Consider the following 16152-nt stretch of genomic DNA (forward strand, 5'->3'; position numbering starts at 1 on the left):
GACCTGCAGCAGGTCACAATAATTTAATTCTCCCCGTTTGCTGACAAATTATGGTGCTTCTGCCCGAGACTGTAACTCGTAAATTTAGATCAGGAGGAAAAGAGCAATGTTCAGTAAAAATGCAACCAAGTGCACATTTGTCTTATCTGTAGGCATTACTGTTTCCTTCCTGGCTGTGAGATTAATCATGAGGCCAGTACTCTTAATGTGGGTATATGTGCAGCATAAGAATAAACGCAGATGCAAATTTACTAAATGCTTAAAACCAGCTCATACTGAAGAGACACACGAGTAAAATGTGACTCTTTTTGTCAAATTCAGCAAATATCTGTCCTCTTAGTATATGTGCTGAAAATTATGTCGCACACACACACACACAGCCCTGGCTCGTTAAATGGGAAAACAAACAAGACTGAATACTAGAGAACATGGGGCGTCCGTGCTCGTGCATATGGAGCTGGGGATAGAAGAAGAGGGGAGTTTGGGGAAAGGGGCACTGGGAGAGAGAGAGATGGTGAATCTGGCTCATGCTAAAAAGCTGCTGGGGGAGACGGTCGAGAAAAACAGCCACACAGGAGAAGGTCAGAACGAAATGACGTTGACATCAGTGAGTCTTTGCAGCGATGGAGAGATCTGAGCCTGGATGGACTGGGGCAAAAATGACAGGCACAGAGAGAGGGTCAGTACGTGACCGATAAAACTACGATTCCACCGACCCGGCAAAGCTGCTGGAGGGTTGACGACCCATCGATGTGGGGGCCCACCAGAATCTCTCCCAATGGATTGTCCCACTATGCCCAGAGATGAAATGCATGAGGACAGATGCCTGATCTGTTTCTGTTTGACATGTGGGGATCGTTAGTTTTGTTTCACAGAGTCACTCGGTCAGTTTGGCTTTGCCATGTTTGCTAATGTTTATTATAGTTAATTCCAATTAGCAAGCAGGTGTCTTACATCTCTTGCTACTTGCCCAGGGACATTCATCTCGGTTTTCCATGATGTTGTTGGCATGGTGTTAATCATACTGGCAGGTGGGTTGTGTTGTCTGGAGCAGGTGTGCTGGCTGTACAAACTTCTTACAAACACACAGACGCTCTGCAGTTTCTGCGGCCTTCATCCACCTGGCCTCTTAGTATAAAGCCGTAGAAATCCAGGAGAAATCGATATCTGTGTTGTGTGAAAGGAGAATGTGTGAAAGGCTTTACAGTACATTCCCGAAGAACGTTACCCTTACTTCCTTGGGAGTTCTTCTTCTTCAACCTCCACTAATAAACACGTGAAGGGATCTGAAGATCACAGACGCAGACACCCCACATCTGAGCACAAGTCAAAGCAAGCACACTTAACCAACGGCGGAACCCATGAGTGGCTGTAAAAGCTGGGATAGCGGCTGCCCTTTGGCTGCCTGACAAGGCTCATAAACATTCATTTGAATCCCAGCGAACCATAAATGCCCTCCTGTGCGCTCACGATAGGGCCGCACATTGTGATCAGTAGGTGACCCGCACTGGGAGGGGAGGGGGACGAGCTTATTGACAGGATTGAACCCCAGCCTCCTTCAAGGGCCTGTTTCTCATTCTCTGAGTGGGCTGTTGTGAAAGCGGAGGGAGAAGAAGCATGTTGGGATGGAACTAGGTCAAGGAGGCATGTAGTGCACGTATGCTGGAAGAGGAGGGCTAGAATGCTTAGAGATCTCATGGGGCAGGTTCAGAGCAAGGTTAGCCAAATACTGAATAAATCAAAGGGGGATTGGACGGCCCTCTCCCTGCTGAAGGTGGTCCGCTCCAGGGTGACTGACCAAGCGCAGGTGGAAGCACAGGACTCGTGGGGAGAAATCAGAGGGTGTAGCTGTCTCAGCTGTGGCCACATTCCCAGGTGTCTGTGCTGGACGTGTCAGTTGTGTTCAGCTTTATTTTGTTCTACGAACTCAAATGCGTCACAGGAAGTTGACAAGCTTTTTTTTTTTTCTTACCCGTGTGGTTCATTTGAAAAGACTGATTCATCCCCTTTGACACTGACCACATAGAAGTTTATTAAATTATTATCAGGCATCATGACCCATCATTGAGCACCACAGAATCTCCCTCTAAACTCTAACAGAGAGCAACAAGCCTGAGTGTATTTTTCCTATATGCAGTCCAACGATTCGTAATCCCAACGCAGGGGCTCGGAAAGTCCAATGATCCGTTAAATATATTATAGGCGCCCGGATCTGGAGTCCATTTGGCTTGTTGTGCAGTGATGCTGAATGCATGTAAAGCCTCAGCCAGTGCAGGATTCTGTCATTATTCACATCACATACACGTACGGATTCTGTGACTCCCTGTTTCCTGGCAGATGGCTCACTGTGACTTTGAAGCTCAGCGAGGCTCTGCAGCGTATGACACATGCATTCCAACACACTGTCTTTCCACGTTCGCTCATTGTTCATGTTTTTATATCTGCAAACTGTGCAAAATGTTTGTCAAGTGCTCTCTTTTATAAATATCACATTTTTGTCATTCACGTGCAGTAGGTCAAAATGCAGAATTCCCCACATTTGCACTAAAGCTCCTAATAAATCCTCTTGCACACTCAAAACAGGTACTATCAGAAACCAGCTGTGTGAGCGGTGGACTATTACCTGTAATAAAGCCCATAAATCTGTGTGCTTTGTGAACCAGTAGATGCTGCCCAAGGCAAATAGCTGAATGAGCCTGAGGCCAGGGGCAACGAGGAAGGTAAAGGAGTGGAGTTCAGCGAGGCGCTATTTGTTACAACGCCTTATCCGCTTTCTCCCAACAATACTGTTAGCCCTCTCGCCAGTTTGTGGCCGGGTTCATCCATCACAGGGTAGCTAGTATGATAAAAAGGTTCAGCCCTAACCCACAGCAAGGAGCCAGCCGTGACGCCTCAGTTGACCTGTCAAACCGCAAGAGTTATTATACACTGTGGTGTTAAAGGTCAAAGGGAGCAGCAAGCACAGAGGGTGTCAGTCCTCAAAAACACACTCACACGGACAAACAGGGCTCGGGAGATAAATGTGGGGGAATGAGCTGCAGTTCATGAATGAGCGAATTCTCTGAGACGCTCAACTCAGAGGGGACACGTCGGGAATCGAATGTGTGGCGCACGAGTGTTTCTGTCTGCAGCGTGGATCCCACACTGTTATCACGTTTCTGCAGGTAAAAGGGGAACAGCAGATGTGATTTTTGACGTAAAATAACTTTGAACATTTGCAGCTTGAAGGCAGAGGTGGCTGTTTAGAGAATGCAGACGTTACAGGTAGATGCCTCATCCATATGCATCGGGTGGATGGAGGTGTAGCTCTACAAAACAAGGTCAAGCACTTGGTAGTTGGGGCATAACTCTCCATAAATTCTGTTCATCGCTTGCTGCCAGCGCTATCTGCTCCGTGCAGGGAAGAGTGGAATATCTATATGCAGATCTCTGCAGGGTAAGAGGAACACTTTGTCTCTGCTATCGCACGTTGTTCATTAAGGTTTGTTTCTGGAGCCTCTTGCCAATTGGACGTGTTCAGGAAGGGACAAGTGTGAAACTGTTTTTTTCTCGGTCTGCTTTTGTTGTGGCTGTTTCTTTTATCCTGATCTTATATAAAATGTGGAAGTTACAGAACCGACCAGTGATTTTGAAAGGAGCAATTTTGTCATCCTGAGCTCCCATATAAAAATCCCTCTGGGTCATTCACCTATACTGTGGAGCCAAGAGAGTTCTCTTTCACATGTGGTTCCCAGTGTTCTGCTTTTGAACGCTGACAGTTAACAGGGAGAAAGTGGGAGGTAAGCGCTGAGGGACAAACAAAGCAAAGTAAAGCCTGCTTTTCACTGCGAGCAGAAGGCAAACACTCCGAGGGGAAGGGTGTGGGAGGTGAAACACAGTTCACATTGCGCGGATGGGCTCAGGATATTTATAAAGCCCACCAGGCATCACGTCAGGAGAGCTCGGCTGAAAAATGTTGTTCCCAGATGGACCGTTTCAGCCAGATTTATTTATTGCAGAGCAGCTTCCTCGCAGGTTACACAACGGCGTCGCAGCACGAGTGAACTCTGTGGCTCGGCGTCCGTTGCCAGCAGCCTGCCTGCCTTGCTCAAGGTGAATCAGATGTGGGTCAGATGGAGGGCACTGTCCTCTCGGCGCCCTCATCAGGGGAGAACTGAGCAGATATCGAAAAGGTGAGGCAACCTTTTGAACGCGCCGTTGCCCTCCGCGTGTCCAACGGAGACAAAACCAGCAGAAACACTGATAAAACTGACAGGAACAAAAATAGATGGAATATCAAGCATATTTCCTCGGCTTATTTAAAACAGCTGACAGTTAAGACACTCGCTCTCGGTTCTCTTGGCACAGAAGCTCTCGATCTATCACGGGGCTATATTACACAAACAAAGGCTCCCAAGCCCACAGCCTGCATGCAAGTCATGTGACCAGAGTTGGTCGGCCTCTGTGAACTACACCTGAACTTAGCTAAATGGAAACAGACCAAACACACAGTGTGCGTCAGGATGAAAGCATCCCTCTGGAGAGCTGTTACTGTGGGTTTTGAGGGGAGAGGATGTGGCTTATCAAGCGGCGCAGGAGAGCCGCACAAGAACTTTCCTCAACGAGCGAGTCAGCACGGGGCTTAGTTATATTTCTGAGCAGAAATCGCACTCGAAGAAACCTCACGTCGCAGGAGTACAGCTTGCACCTAATTCTTTGCTGTATTAAACGGGGTTCTGCCTAATGGGCCCATCGTTAAACTGGTTTTCATGTTTTTAACTATACGGGCTGCTTTCATATATCATATTTGATCACACAGAGGTCGGAGGAACGAAGAATAATTACACCTCCAACTGAAAATCGAATCAGTACAATCGTGCAGCACTGTAAATTCCCTCCAGCCGTGTTTTTCCTCTGAAAGCTGAAGGTATTTCGACGCTCTTACAACCGAGGCTTCTTTAACCAAAACATCCCCACACAGCTCAGGTAGGAAGCGAGCGAGAGAGGATGTGGGAGGCAGAACCACCGAGGCTGTCCTCCCACACATGACACGCCGCTGAACCTGCTGATGAGTGCGTGTTGTCCAAGCACCGTGAACACTGTAAGGAGAGTCGACGGGAGAAATGAGCCAGTTTGTGTTTGTACCCTTCACACAGAAGCCAAGAAGAGTAATTGCCTGCTCAACACCTCGGAGGTGAAAGGTTGGCGGGGAATGTGTGTGTGTGTGGGGGTGGTCGCACAGCCTGCTGTAATTAGCCTACAAAAGGACAAATGAGGCTCCCGCAAGATCGCTGTGGGCACGTCAGATCTGGACCTTGCAAGATATTATCGCGGCCTTCTGAGGAGCCCGATTACACGATAGGCTGCTTTTGAAATGAGAATGGAAATTCCTTGGGGGAGCGGTCGTAGCGAACGCGCGGCTTCGATCTGGCGTTCCGAGCGCTGCACAAGAAGTTATCTAACACCCACAGACAAGCAGCTATTTATTCAGGCAGCCTCGGGTGGGCAAAATCAGTTCAAATAGGTTTCAGTGCTCCGCAGAGTCGTTCCATAGAGTCTAACTAATCTCGACGAGGGCATCTGGGGTTCATTTGGTTTGAAAGAGGGAATTATACATAAAGTAATGTGCAACACAGCTGCCCTCGTGAGACGCGACTGGGTTTGGTTCATTGTAAAGCATTTCAGCAAAATGATGAAAACTTCACGGCAACCTGTTTTCAATTGTCACAAAGCCCCAAGTAAGAAAGCTGCAGTTTTGCACAATTGTTCAATTAGACGGTTCTACCGTACACGGCTGAAACGCACGTCTCCTGCGCGATCAGGCCGCGTTTCATATAACCCAGCGATCAGAACTACCCTCCCCCCTCTCCTGCCACCGCTCTGCTGCCGGGCTTGGATGAGCCAGACTGGACTGAGATTGAACTGAGCCGAGGAATTCCAACATCTGGCTTGTATCTAAAGCTTACGGTCATTTGGATGCAGTTGCTGGTTTCCAGTAGATCCACAAAGAGTGAATTGTTCGGGGTTTTGGGCCTCGTCTGCCTCGGACTCGGAGGGCGTGGTGCTCTGGCGCCTGACTGCCACAGCTGGGCCTGTCTGTCAAAGCCTCATGTGACACACAAGACGGAGTTATCCCCGCGCAGCGTGAGAATCGGGAGGGAGATCGGGGTGGTCACCGCAGGACTGGAGGGGCTGGGATGAAATGTGAGAATATGCATTAGGGCCTAAATCAGCACATTAATTATATCGGGGGGGGGGGAGGCTTGGACGGGAAATTCCACTTTTCACAGCTTTTTACTACATTAGCGGAGGCAGATGAAATCATTACGCAGAGATGACAAACGCTTGCCTCAGTCAGCTAAACCACACTCTGGCTGCCCCCCCCCCATCAAGGTCCCACACTACACTGCAAGTTTGACAATTGGGTTCAACACCAGGTCAAGCTCTGGGTTTGACAATGGGCCAACCAGTCTTCAATGGAAGTAAAGCAGACAGCTTTCCCACAAAGAGCTCAGTCACACAGAGGGGATTCTGGCTTAGTGGCCTCTCCTATTTAAACCACACTGACTGGAATTAAAGAAAATCTCTCTCACTGTTCGACCAGGTTCGAACCCGACCGCTGCTGCTGCTGTTGTTGCCGGCCACGGACACTATCAGCAACCGTCTCGGTGCTTCACTAAATCTCTCCGCTCTCGTCCTCCCACGTGTTTACCCTGCACGCGTCTCCTCTGGGTGAACTTCTCGTGCGCTGATCTGAAAACAATATGTCACAGAGCGTATAGAGACGCTCCGTGAGGCTCTCCACTGTTTACTCATCTGTGTGAATCCCCCAATCGGTCCGGGCTCAAAGAGATTGATCATACTTTAAACGTCCCCACGTGTGTCTTCGCCGAGTGCACCTGTGTTTGTGTGTTGTTGCTGTGGACGGGGCCTCGGTGCATGCGTGTGTGAGACGGTACACATGAGCTTTTCCCCCGTCTTGCTGTGTATATGGCTGGCGAGCTCTGACTGAGGGACATGGATCTTGCACACTGAGTGTGTGAACTCTGGCTGAACCCCTGGGTGTACTGTTTCAGGCACGCTCTGACAACCTCGCCCCAATGACCCGGCTCGCGACTACACAGTTCACGGGGAGGTCCTCTACTCACGCACAGCCACCCCCGCCTCCCACTCCCACCTCTCTCTCTCTCTCTCCCCTCTCGGTTCCCCCTGCACCCTCCTTCACCTCTCTCTCCGCTCTGCCCTCCCTCCCTCCCTCTCTCCTCTCAACTTCTCTCAGTCTCTCAGCCTTCATGCTGTGTTTTTTCACAACCCCTCCTGCTTTCCCTTCTCCCTCTATTTCTATCACACTGTTGTCAACAAGACAGAAACTGTCTGCCGGCATCTGAGACAGGTCCTGCAGACCTGCCAATGGAGACAAAATGCCTTTAAATAACAGACTCTCTTAACGTCCTTATCAGGCGTGTGGAATGAGCTCCCTTTGTGGATAACACAAATATTCCTTGACTCAGAAGTGGCGGTTTTCAGGACAACGGGATGGATTCACATTGGGAATTTAAAGAAAATAAAATACCTCTAAAAGATTAAAAAAATATGGTTTATTTGGTTGTATTTTTGCTTAGTATTTAATTCAGTGATGGAGTATCTGCAATTTTTAGATACTTTACCGGAGTGTTTTTTATTGTACGCTACTTCTTGTGCTCCACATGATTTCAGTGGGATATATTGAACTAAGGATCCAGTAACATAAAAAAATCATCTTTCTGCACAATGAGTAGGTTTCAACCAAGTTTGAGTTACTTGTACTTAAATATATTTATGCACTGTTACTTAAATTATAAGATTGAATTGTAAGATTGCTGCAGTGGCTGCTGAGATATAGCTTATATATGAAATTCAGTGGATCTGCAGATGCACCAGAGTTTTCCTCTCCTGAGTTCAGGGCACATGTCCATGCATGATGTAGCAAGATAGGATATATGTGGTAGAAGTGGTTTATAAAGTTCCTCGAGCTTTATCTAGTTCAGAAAAAACTTTCAGACCTGAATAAAACACGACGCTTTACCGTAAATCAAGATTTGCACTTTTCATTAAATATTATCAGCCCAAATGTAAATAGGGATAACTCCTCACTAGCAGTGAATGGTTGTTATGCTTCTCCAAGCAAAGAGCACAAGTCCTGATGTTGACTTGATCTGCTCTGGATAACATTACACTGTTTTTTTCCCCCACTCAATGAGTCACGGGCAATTTCAACATAGCCCTCAGTGATCTCGCTCACGTAGCCCGCGCAGGGAAATATGATGATTCAGTGTGTGTTTCAGTATCGTGCACACGCTGACCTATGACTTAATATTTCAGGTTTGTTTGGTTTAAAGTCGCAAGCTATACAATGAGAGGAGCCATTAAGATGTCGTCTAAATGAGTGCGGGGAGTGGAAACAGGCCGTTGCTGCAGGTCGTACGTCCTCGCGGCCGCCTGATGTGAGGGCCGATAAACAAACACTTCATAAATCTCCAAAGTATTCCATCTCTATCAATGTGGGCCTTGTGCCGTGCGGTGTCATAGGTCTTCAAACCCCTCTCCCTGATCACCCCACCAGTCATCTCATTAACTCCCTGCCAACCTCTCCCTAACCCCTGGTACAGGCTTTACTCTTGACATTATGGGAGGGACCACTTATCCACTCAAAGGACCCATGCTGTGCTGCCTGTGCAAACTGCCTGATTAGTTGGCCACCCCTGACTTGCTGTTGGGTCTGTGAGTGTCAAATGATAGATTGTCCCTCATTTGTCTCTTTCAAAAGCCTTTATGTGCGCCTGCATGCTCCGTGTGCACAACGCTCCACCTGGCGCTGCCGTTGTTTGTCGTTGCTGAGTGGTGCAATAAAGAGCTTTTTAATGCCCGGAAAAATAAAGTGCCTTCGGTTTCTTTTATAGCGCTTGATTTCACTTTCACTGACGAGCGTGTTTTCTCTGCGTGGTTCAGTTTTCACACCGCAGAGCTGTTTCTGCGTCCAGTGAGAATAGTAACACAAGCCCTCACAAAGACACACGGGGACGAGAGCTTTGAAAACAAACCTTCATCTGACTGTCAGGAAAATATTTATTGGCGAAGGTGGCTATCTTCACCCTCCCCCACCCCCGGTATGACCTCCGTTTACCCAGGGCATGCCCCCCGTTCCCCGCACGCCCCACAGAACTCCTGCTGGAAACGGGTTTGTGTTACAGGGCCCCTGGGAGGCTCGCAGCAGGGGCTGGAGGCCGTCAAGAGCAGGCCCCTTCAGCCACGGACAGCTCCTCCGCTCTCGCAGAGTCAGCGAGGGAAAGACCTGAACTTGGAATGACCCCTCCAAGCAAAGTCCCCGATGGGTTCATCCGCAGGCCACAGCTCCGGTTCCCCTCACCCTAAATTTCCCTGCTTTTCTCTTTTCTCTTTTTTTTGGGACCTGTTATTCCAACTAGACCAATACATTTTCCAGAGAAGTATCTCCCCCCCCCCCAGCCCCCTTCCTGCCTCCCATCCTCCTTTCCTCCCCCTCCTGCACAGAGTCACCTAGTTAATTCTTCTTGCTCAGCTCAGAAAGAGGAAAGGCCTTTCAAGTTTATGGCTTCACATGCTTCCTCCTCTTTACACCTGTCATCCCAAAGTGTCGGAGACGAGGAGTTTATTGTGCCCTCGTCGTGTAGGTTTTTGCACTTTTGAATCAAAGAGAGAAAGATAGAGGGAGTCTGTCGCTGATCCCGACCATGATAAGACTCTTAGGTTGCTTATGGAGAATCTGGGTTATTTGAGTGTTTTACATTTGGCTTTAAACATTTGCCTCCCGCTGCTGGAACTGAGGTCGACGCAGGCCAGAACCAAATCAAAGCTAAATGAGCTAAAAGATGCTAAAAGATGTTAAAACCCTCTGCAGGTTATGTTTTCACCCCCCGTCCATTTGTTTATCGGTTGTTTGTATGTTTGTTTGTGTGTTTGTTTGTTTGTCGACAGGATTACACAAAACCCACTGAATGGATTTCCACAGAAAGGACGGGACGTGGGCCAAGAAAGAATCCATTTGAAGTTAAGCACGGATCAGGACAAAGGCCCAGATCTGCACAGATCTCGTTTCTTCACAGTACAGATATACAGAAAGAGCGTTTCTTGACATTTTCCTCAGATTCCTCAGAGAATAATTCCTGGATCTTGTTGAAACTAAATCAGGCTGGTTCAGAAGTTGATCCTGCAACTGGTTCAGCAATCGGTGCAGTTAAAGAGAAGTCGAGGGGGCTGTCGGGCCTTGGTGGAGATATGAACTCTACTGAGTGACATTCGTGCACCAATCCCTCATTGTGTGTGTGTAGTTTTGTAAAAACATGACAACTCTCCTGTGATTATGTAACAAGATAGGGATCGGACACGTTGCATCATTGTTGCAGAAGATAATTGCAGAGAAAGAGGATAAAGCTGCTCTATCAAATCTCACCATATATCCTTTACTATCAGTGGTTTGGACCTACAGCAGCACAATCAGACAGAGCATCTACTTTTTACAAGACGCAGTAAAATGGGAAATTTATTGCCGCTTCTCTCTTTTTTTTCCAGGAGTTCCTCGAAACACTGAGTCCGATGTCGAAAGTTAAACTCTAATGAAAAACTCAAATCTTCTGCTCCTGACTCTCCACTGACTGACTCCTCCACTGAGCTGAGCCAGAGCAGCTGGCGGGGGAACCAGACATTAGCACTGGAGCTACACACAGACTGAGAGCTCCAGACTTCTGCCATGATTTTTTACATAATAGAGTCAATAACAGTCAATATCCTCACCTCAGTAGTCCAGCGTCTATTTCACCATCTGTAGCTGCAGGAATGCAAATTGAAAACTGGATCTTTATTGGACGCTGTGGGGAAGAACCAGTCTTGTTTCCCTCTTGGAGTTCGTGGGCGTGAACCTGAAAGTGTGTTCATGTATCGGACTCAGTTTTTTGCTGTAGGATTCATTTGAATGCAAATCAGGCGTTTGTTTCAGAGTTAGCATCAGCTCCCAGAGAAGCAAACCAAAAGCATCTGAGTGACAGCAGCAGGAAACACATCAGGATTATTCACACACTCTGAGTTTATCAGAAAAGAGTGATGCCTCTGCACCCCCATGTGGTGCATTTGTGTCGTTACACATTTGCTAACGGGCACTGGATCCATCGTGGTTGTCATGGGAGCAGTTCTCTCTCTCATGATCTATTGGTGATTTTTATTTATTTATTTCCCAAGTGCTTATTCGGCGAAGCCCTCTGGGAACATTCACACTAACTTGACTCGACTCTTTGCAGCGGCTGATGAAGTTATGAAAAGCAGAAAGAAACATTCTTCATTTGATCTGATTTCCTTTGAGAACCACATCTCGACTTGGTGTCAAACACGGTGCATCTGAGAGAAAGTGGCTTTTATTCAAAGGGCTAGAAACCACCATGTGCTTGTCACCGAGCTGACACAGAGATGTAGAATACGGCGCCGCTGCATTAACAATAACCCGGGACCGCATTTTTTTTAAAGACTCGCAGCATATTTGAGCTTTTGTATGAAAATGAATTTGATTCTACAATTGTTTGCACCAGTGAACAGGAAAATGTTTCCTTATAGCTGTGTGGATTAAAAAGCGTGTGCTCTCACAGATTCTTTTATCGTCCACTTTCCAATTTATTAAAGCTCAGTTTTTATCCCTCTGGGTCGTCACTTTAAAAAAAACAAAAAACAGGTTTGTTCATGAATATTTACAGAGGATATAATTTAATATCTTTTTATTTTTGGATGAGTGATTCTTGGCTTTGTTTTGTTTTTCTATGTATTGGACGGGAACAAAATTAAGCTTAAGAAAATGCAAGAGAACGCAGAGTGCATAATTCCACCAAGGCCCAACAGTGCCCTTATGAATCCACATTTAAATTCACTGGATCCAGATTTTATTTGGATCCGCACCAACTTTCAGACTCGTAAATATCTTAAAATGCTTGATTTTTTTCATAAAGACCCATGAATTATTCTCTGAGAAATCAAGAATGATGGAAAACACTCTATCTTGCAAGTTTAGTGACGATCCGTCCTGTAGTTATTGTGTAATCTTGGAAATAAACATTCATACCATGCAACTAACTAACAAAATAGTTTAGGATCGTAATTTAGTGCAGTCAAATAAATCAAATAATTGCTCTAACTAGTCAAACATAGGCCCTAAATTAAAATAGACATGACTAAAGGTTCTTAGTTGAAGTTGTTGTTGTGAATTTTATGATTATTACAAGTAAAAAATGTCAATGTGTAACAAGATAAAGGAAAAACTTTGCTGTCCAAACCCACTCAGCGCAAGGTTGTGGGTTGATGGAGACGGATAATACTTTAATCTCAGATGGATCTCGATTGAGTTAAAGGGCACATTGAAAGGAAAGAAAAGGGGGGATTATGGCATTCAACCTGGCAACCGCAGCTCCCCGACTGAACGTTCTGATGTGAGAGAAGATTGGAGGAAAACAAACCTGCTCAGAGAAGAATAGATAAAAGAACAAGTATGTTTAGGATAATTTAGGTTGATGATCCTATTCCATTATTCTTTGTAACCTTTTCAAAATAGTCAAATAATAAAAATAAAGCAATAAATATCAATAAATACCTTTAAAAAAGAATAGAGGGATTTATGGTAATTTCACACATGTCTCTGAATCTGTATTAACAAAGTTTAAAAAGAGAAATATTGCTCCCGTCTTAAGCTTTTCACATCTAAGGATAAAACTTGTTGTTCAGGTTCTTTACAAATAAACTTTACTTACACTTTACTGGGCTTTTAAACCCACCTCTGCCCCCTGCTGGTCACTGGCAGGAGCTGCAACAGCCTCATTCTCCCTGCTCACGTCACACACTTGAACTGCAGTAACCTCTGACTTATATAAACACTGAAATAACATCTCCTGCACCGGAGCCGAGCTCAGGCCCCACGAACATGTCTTTCACATCAGATTCAGACTCTTTGTCGTGCAGGTTTCCAACAGGCAGAGAATCTGCTTTGGAGTTTGGTGCATGACAAAGAAAACCAGGGGGAGATGAAGCACATTAAGAAGCAAGCAAGAAAACTATGTTATACAATTAAAAACATAATTAAATAAATACAATTAAATGAATTATGTGCAATAAATTACAGATTGAAAAGTCAGTGTACAGCATCTTTTTTAGTTTTAATTTCATACGTTTTTGCTTGTTTGATAAAATGTTTCCTCTAAGTCACCTTTTCCAATAAAAGCAAAGCACATAATGTATAATAAACAAACTATTCAATAGGGGACAGGATTTGAAAATTCTAATATGAGTAACCACCCTTTAAAAGGCAGGCTCTACAAAGTGAGACCTATATTCTAAAACATTCAGAATCAATGAAAACGTTTATTCTTATATCTTTATCAGGTTTAAAAGAGCCTTTAAATCGACCTTTTTAGTATTCAGCATAAATAGAGGGCAGGTGCAGTGACCCGGATCCGTCACTAGGTGGCAGTCCTGAGCTGACTCAGTGCCTTCATCTCAGTGGATTAATTAACAACATTCTTTCAGATTATTTAACCAAATGATCACATTAGACATAAAGTGACATCAGAGAAGTTATTAAAGTTGATATTGTGAGTTCAAGAGAAACGATTACAGAGAAAATCTCTCACTGAAAGACCAGATTCAAATTATGAGCCTTTCAGAATAAAAGTCCCCAATTACTGATATAAATTAGTTAATAATGTGCAAAATAAAATATTCATCACATTATGAATTATAGATTGTATCTGAACTTTCACACTATTTTATTGAGTTAATTGCTATGTCCATTGTTTTTATATATATTCTGACAGCTCCTGTAATTTATGATAATAACCTTTTTAATGGAACTTTTCTATCAATAACACAAGTACATCATCCATCAGCCGGATCCTATGTTATGTGTGTATTACGTAAGGTATTATGTACTGTAGGATCATATATTCTCGCCGTGTTGACTGCTCCAACCTGTTTATTTATTCATGTGCCACATTGACCATGAAAGTTTAATTCTCCGATGACGTATTCCTGACACAATCACAAAGGAGATAAAGGAGCCGTCATTAAAGCTCATGAAGACCTTTAGCTCCTGAAGCTCGCTGTCACATTGTGGCACATGAATGTGTAATGCTGCTGCTACAGGTGATGATTCATTCAGGAATTATGTCACCGTTATGAACCTGTCACTGAACTGAAGTCACAGTTCTTATATCGGGAGGATTTTACGTCTGCAAATCGAGGTTGAAGATTGTTAATTGTGATTTTGGACACATTTAACAAGTATATTAAATATAATTCTATCCATATGGTGACCCTGAGAGATCAGTGCACACAAGCATATTTTATAAAAGAGCAATAAACAGAAATATATACAAAACATATATTAATTCCTCACCCGAGGTGGGCAAAGATTAATGATTGATTAGGGTAAGAACATCAGGTTGAGCCAATCAGAGGCAGGAGAAGGCGGATCTCAGAACATAATGCAAGTTACCAAGCTGAGTTCCTCTCTTTTCACTGACAAGATGGCTTTGATATCTTCAAAGCATTGGATTTGCAGTTTGTCTTGTGCATATTTGCAGCGTGTGTTTGTCTGCTTGGTTTTGTTGCAAAGTATTTTCAGTGCAATAATCGTCAAATTTAGGAAAACATGTCCTTGATCTGCACCAAATATAAACCCCCAAAACCATTTATTCTTGCTTACAAACAAACATAAAAACAAACAAACAAACAAACAAACAAACAAAACTGGATTGAGTCCACAACCTCCCTGGTGAAGGTCAAGAGATTAATTCTGAATATTTTATCACAGTCCAATACGATTGTGCAAATGGTAATCTATTAAAAGGTTTAATTTATGATGAAATCCTTTTTACGCTGAAAAACTTGAAGAATTACTAACTGTACCAAAATAAATTCAACCTTAAGTGACATGAGTGTGAATAATGTGATTATTGAAACAAAGTGAAGGTGAAACATAAATCTAGGACCTTCACCCCTTCACAAAATGTCACGTAAATCATTTGGGTAGTTTTGACGTAATCCTGCGAAATAACAAACCAACACAGATGAAAACACAACATCATCTGCATCAAGGTAAACACATGAAAACCCACCACAGCCTCACAACCTTCGCTCTGCTGGTGGTGATGGAGTTTTTAGAGTTTGTCAGATCGTGATGAAGATGTGTTTCAGCTGCGGTTGAGTCACTGGTCGCCTCAGATTTAACAACCTTTCACAAAGGCTCCTCCCCTTTGATCGAGCTGCACAGACGTCCCTGCTCCCACACACAGTTTGTTGTGTTTGTCAGGTTTTCTGCATCTCATCAGTTGAGTGAGCAGCTCGGCGTCACACCGGCTGGATTCTCTCTCTCTCGCACCTTCTGCTTCTCTGCAGGTTGGAATCACTAGAGAATCCTCTCAGGTGACGATTGGGTTTTTGAGCACTGCTTCATCATCGAGCATCGCTCCACAAAACGATCTGTAGTGAACGTGTTCCAGCTCGATACCCAGCGTCTGAATGACACTCGGTTCGTCCCTGACTGTAAAAAAAACACAGTCAGGCACACAGTCTGAACGGCATTCAGATTCACTCTCTAATTAGCAGAGATGAGTTAAAGGCAAAGCGAGGCCGGGGGCCTGCATGCATAGCACACAGCACATGAATAAATGATGGGACTAGCATGCCCTACATAATCATGGTGGTTATGAACTGTTGTAGGAACAAGTCATGAAGGAGCGACACAGATTGACGGAGCATCAGGAGTTTCAAGATATGACGATATGTCAGATTTGCATTCAGAGCGTTTCCAGTTTTATCGGCCACTCGAAGCGTTTAACAGCACAAGTCACATTCAACCTCTTCAGAAACTCACCTCGATTCGACGGCTTGATTTTAAGGTTTGAAATGTTAAAAACCACCGTAGTTAGTTGAACTTCTGCACCTTCGTCGTCCAGATCACTGAGGTCGACCCAGCTGATGCTCCTGGACGTCCCCAGATCTCGGCTCATGAATAGAGGAGAGCAGGTCTTTGCTGTGTCTGCGGCTGAGGAACAGTTTACAGCTTCATGTGCGAACCACTCAGACCCTGGAAATACTTAAATCATTACTTAAAACCCACTTTAACTC

Source organism: Hippoglossus stenolepis, chromosome 3 (assembly GCF_022539355.2).
Source record: "Hippoglossus stenolepis isolate QCI-W04-F060 chromosome 3, HSTE1.2, whole genome shotgun sequence".
NCBI classification, from domain to species: Eukaryota; Metazoa; Chordata; class Actinopteri; order Pleuronectiformes; family Pleuronectidae; genus Hippoglossus; species Hippoglossus stenolepis.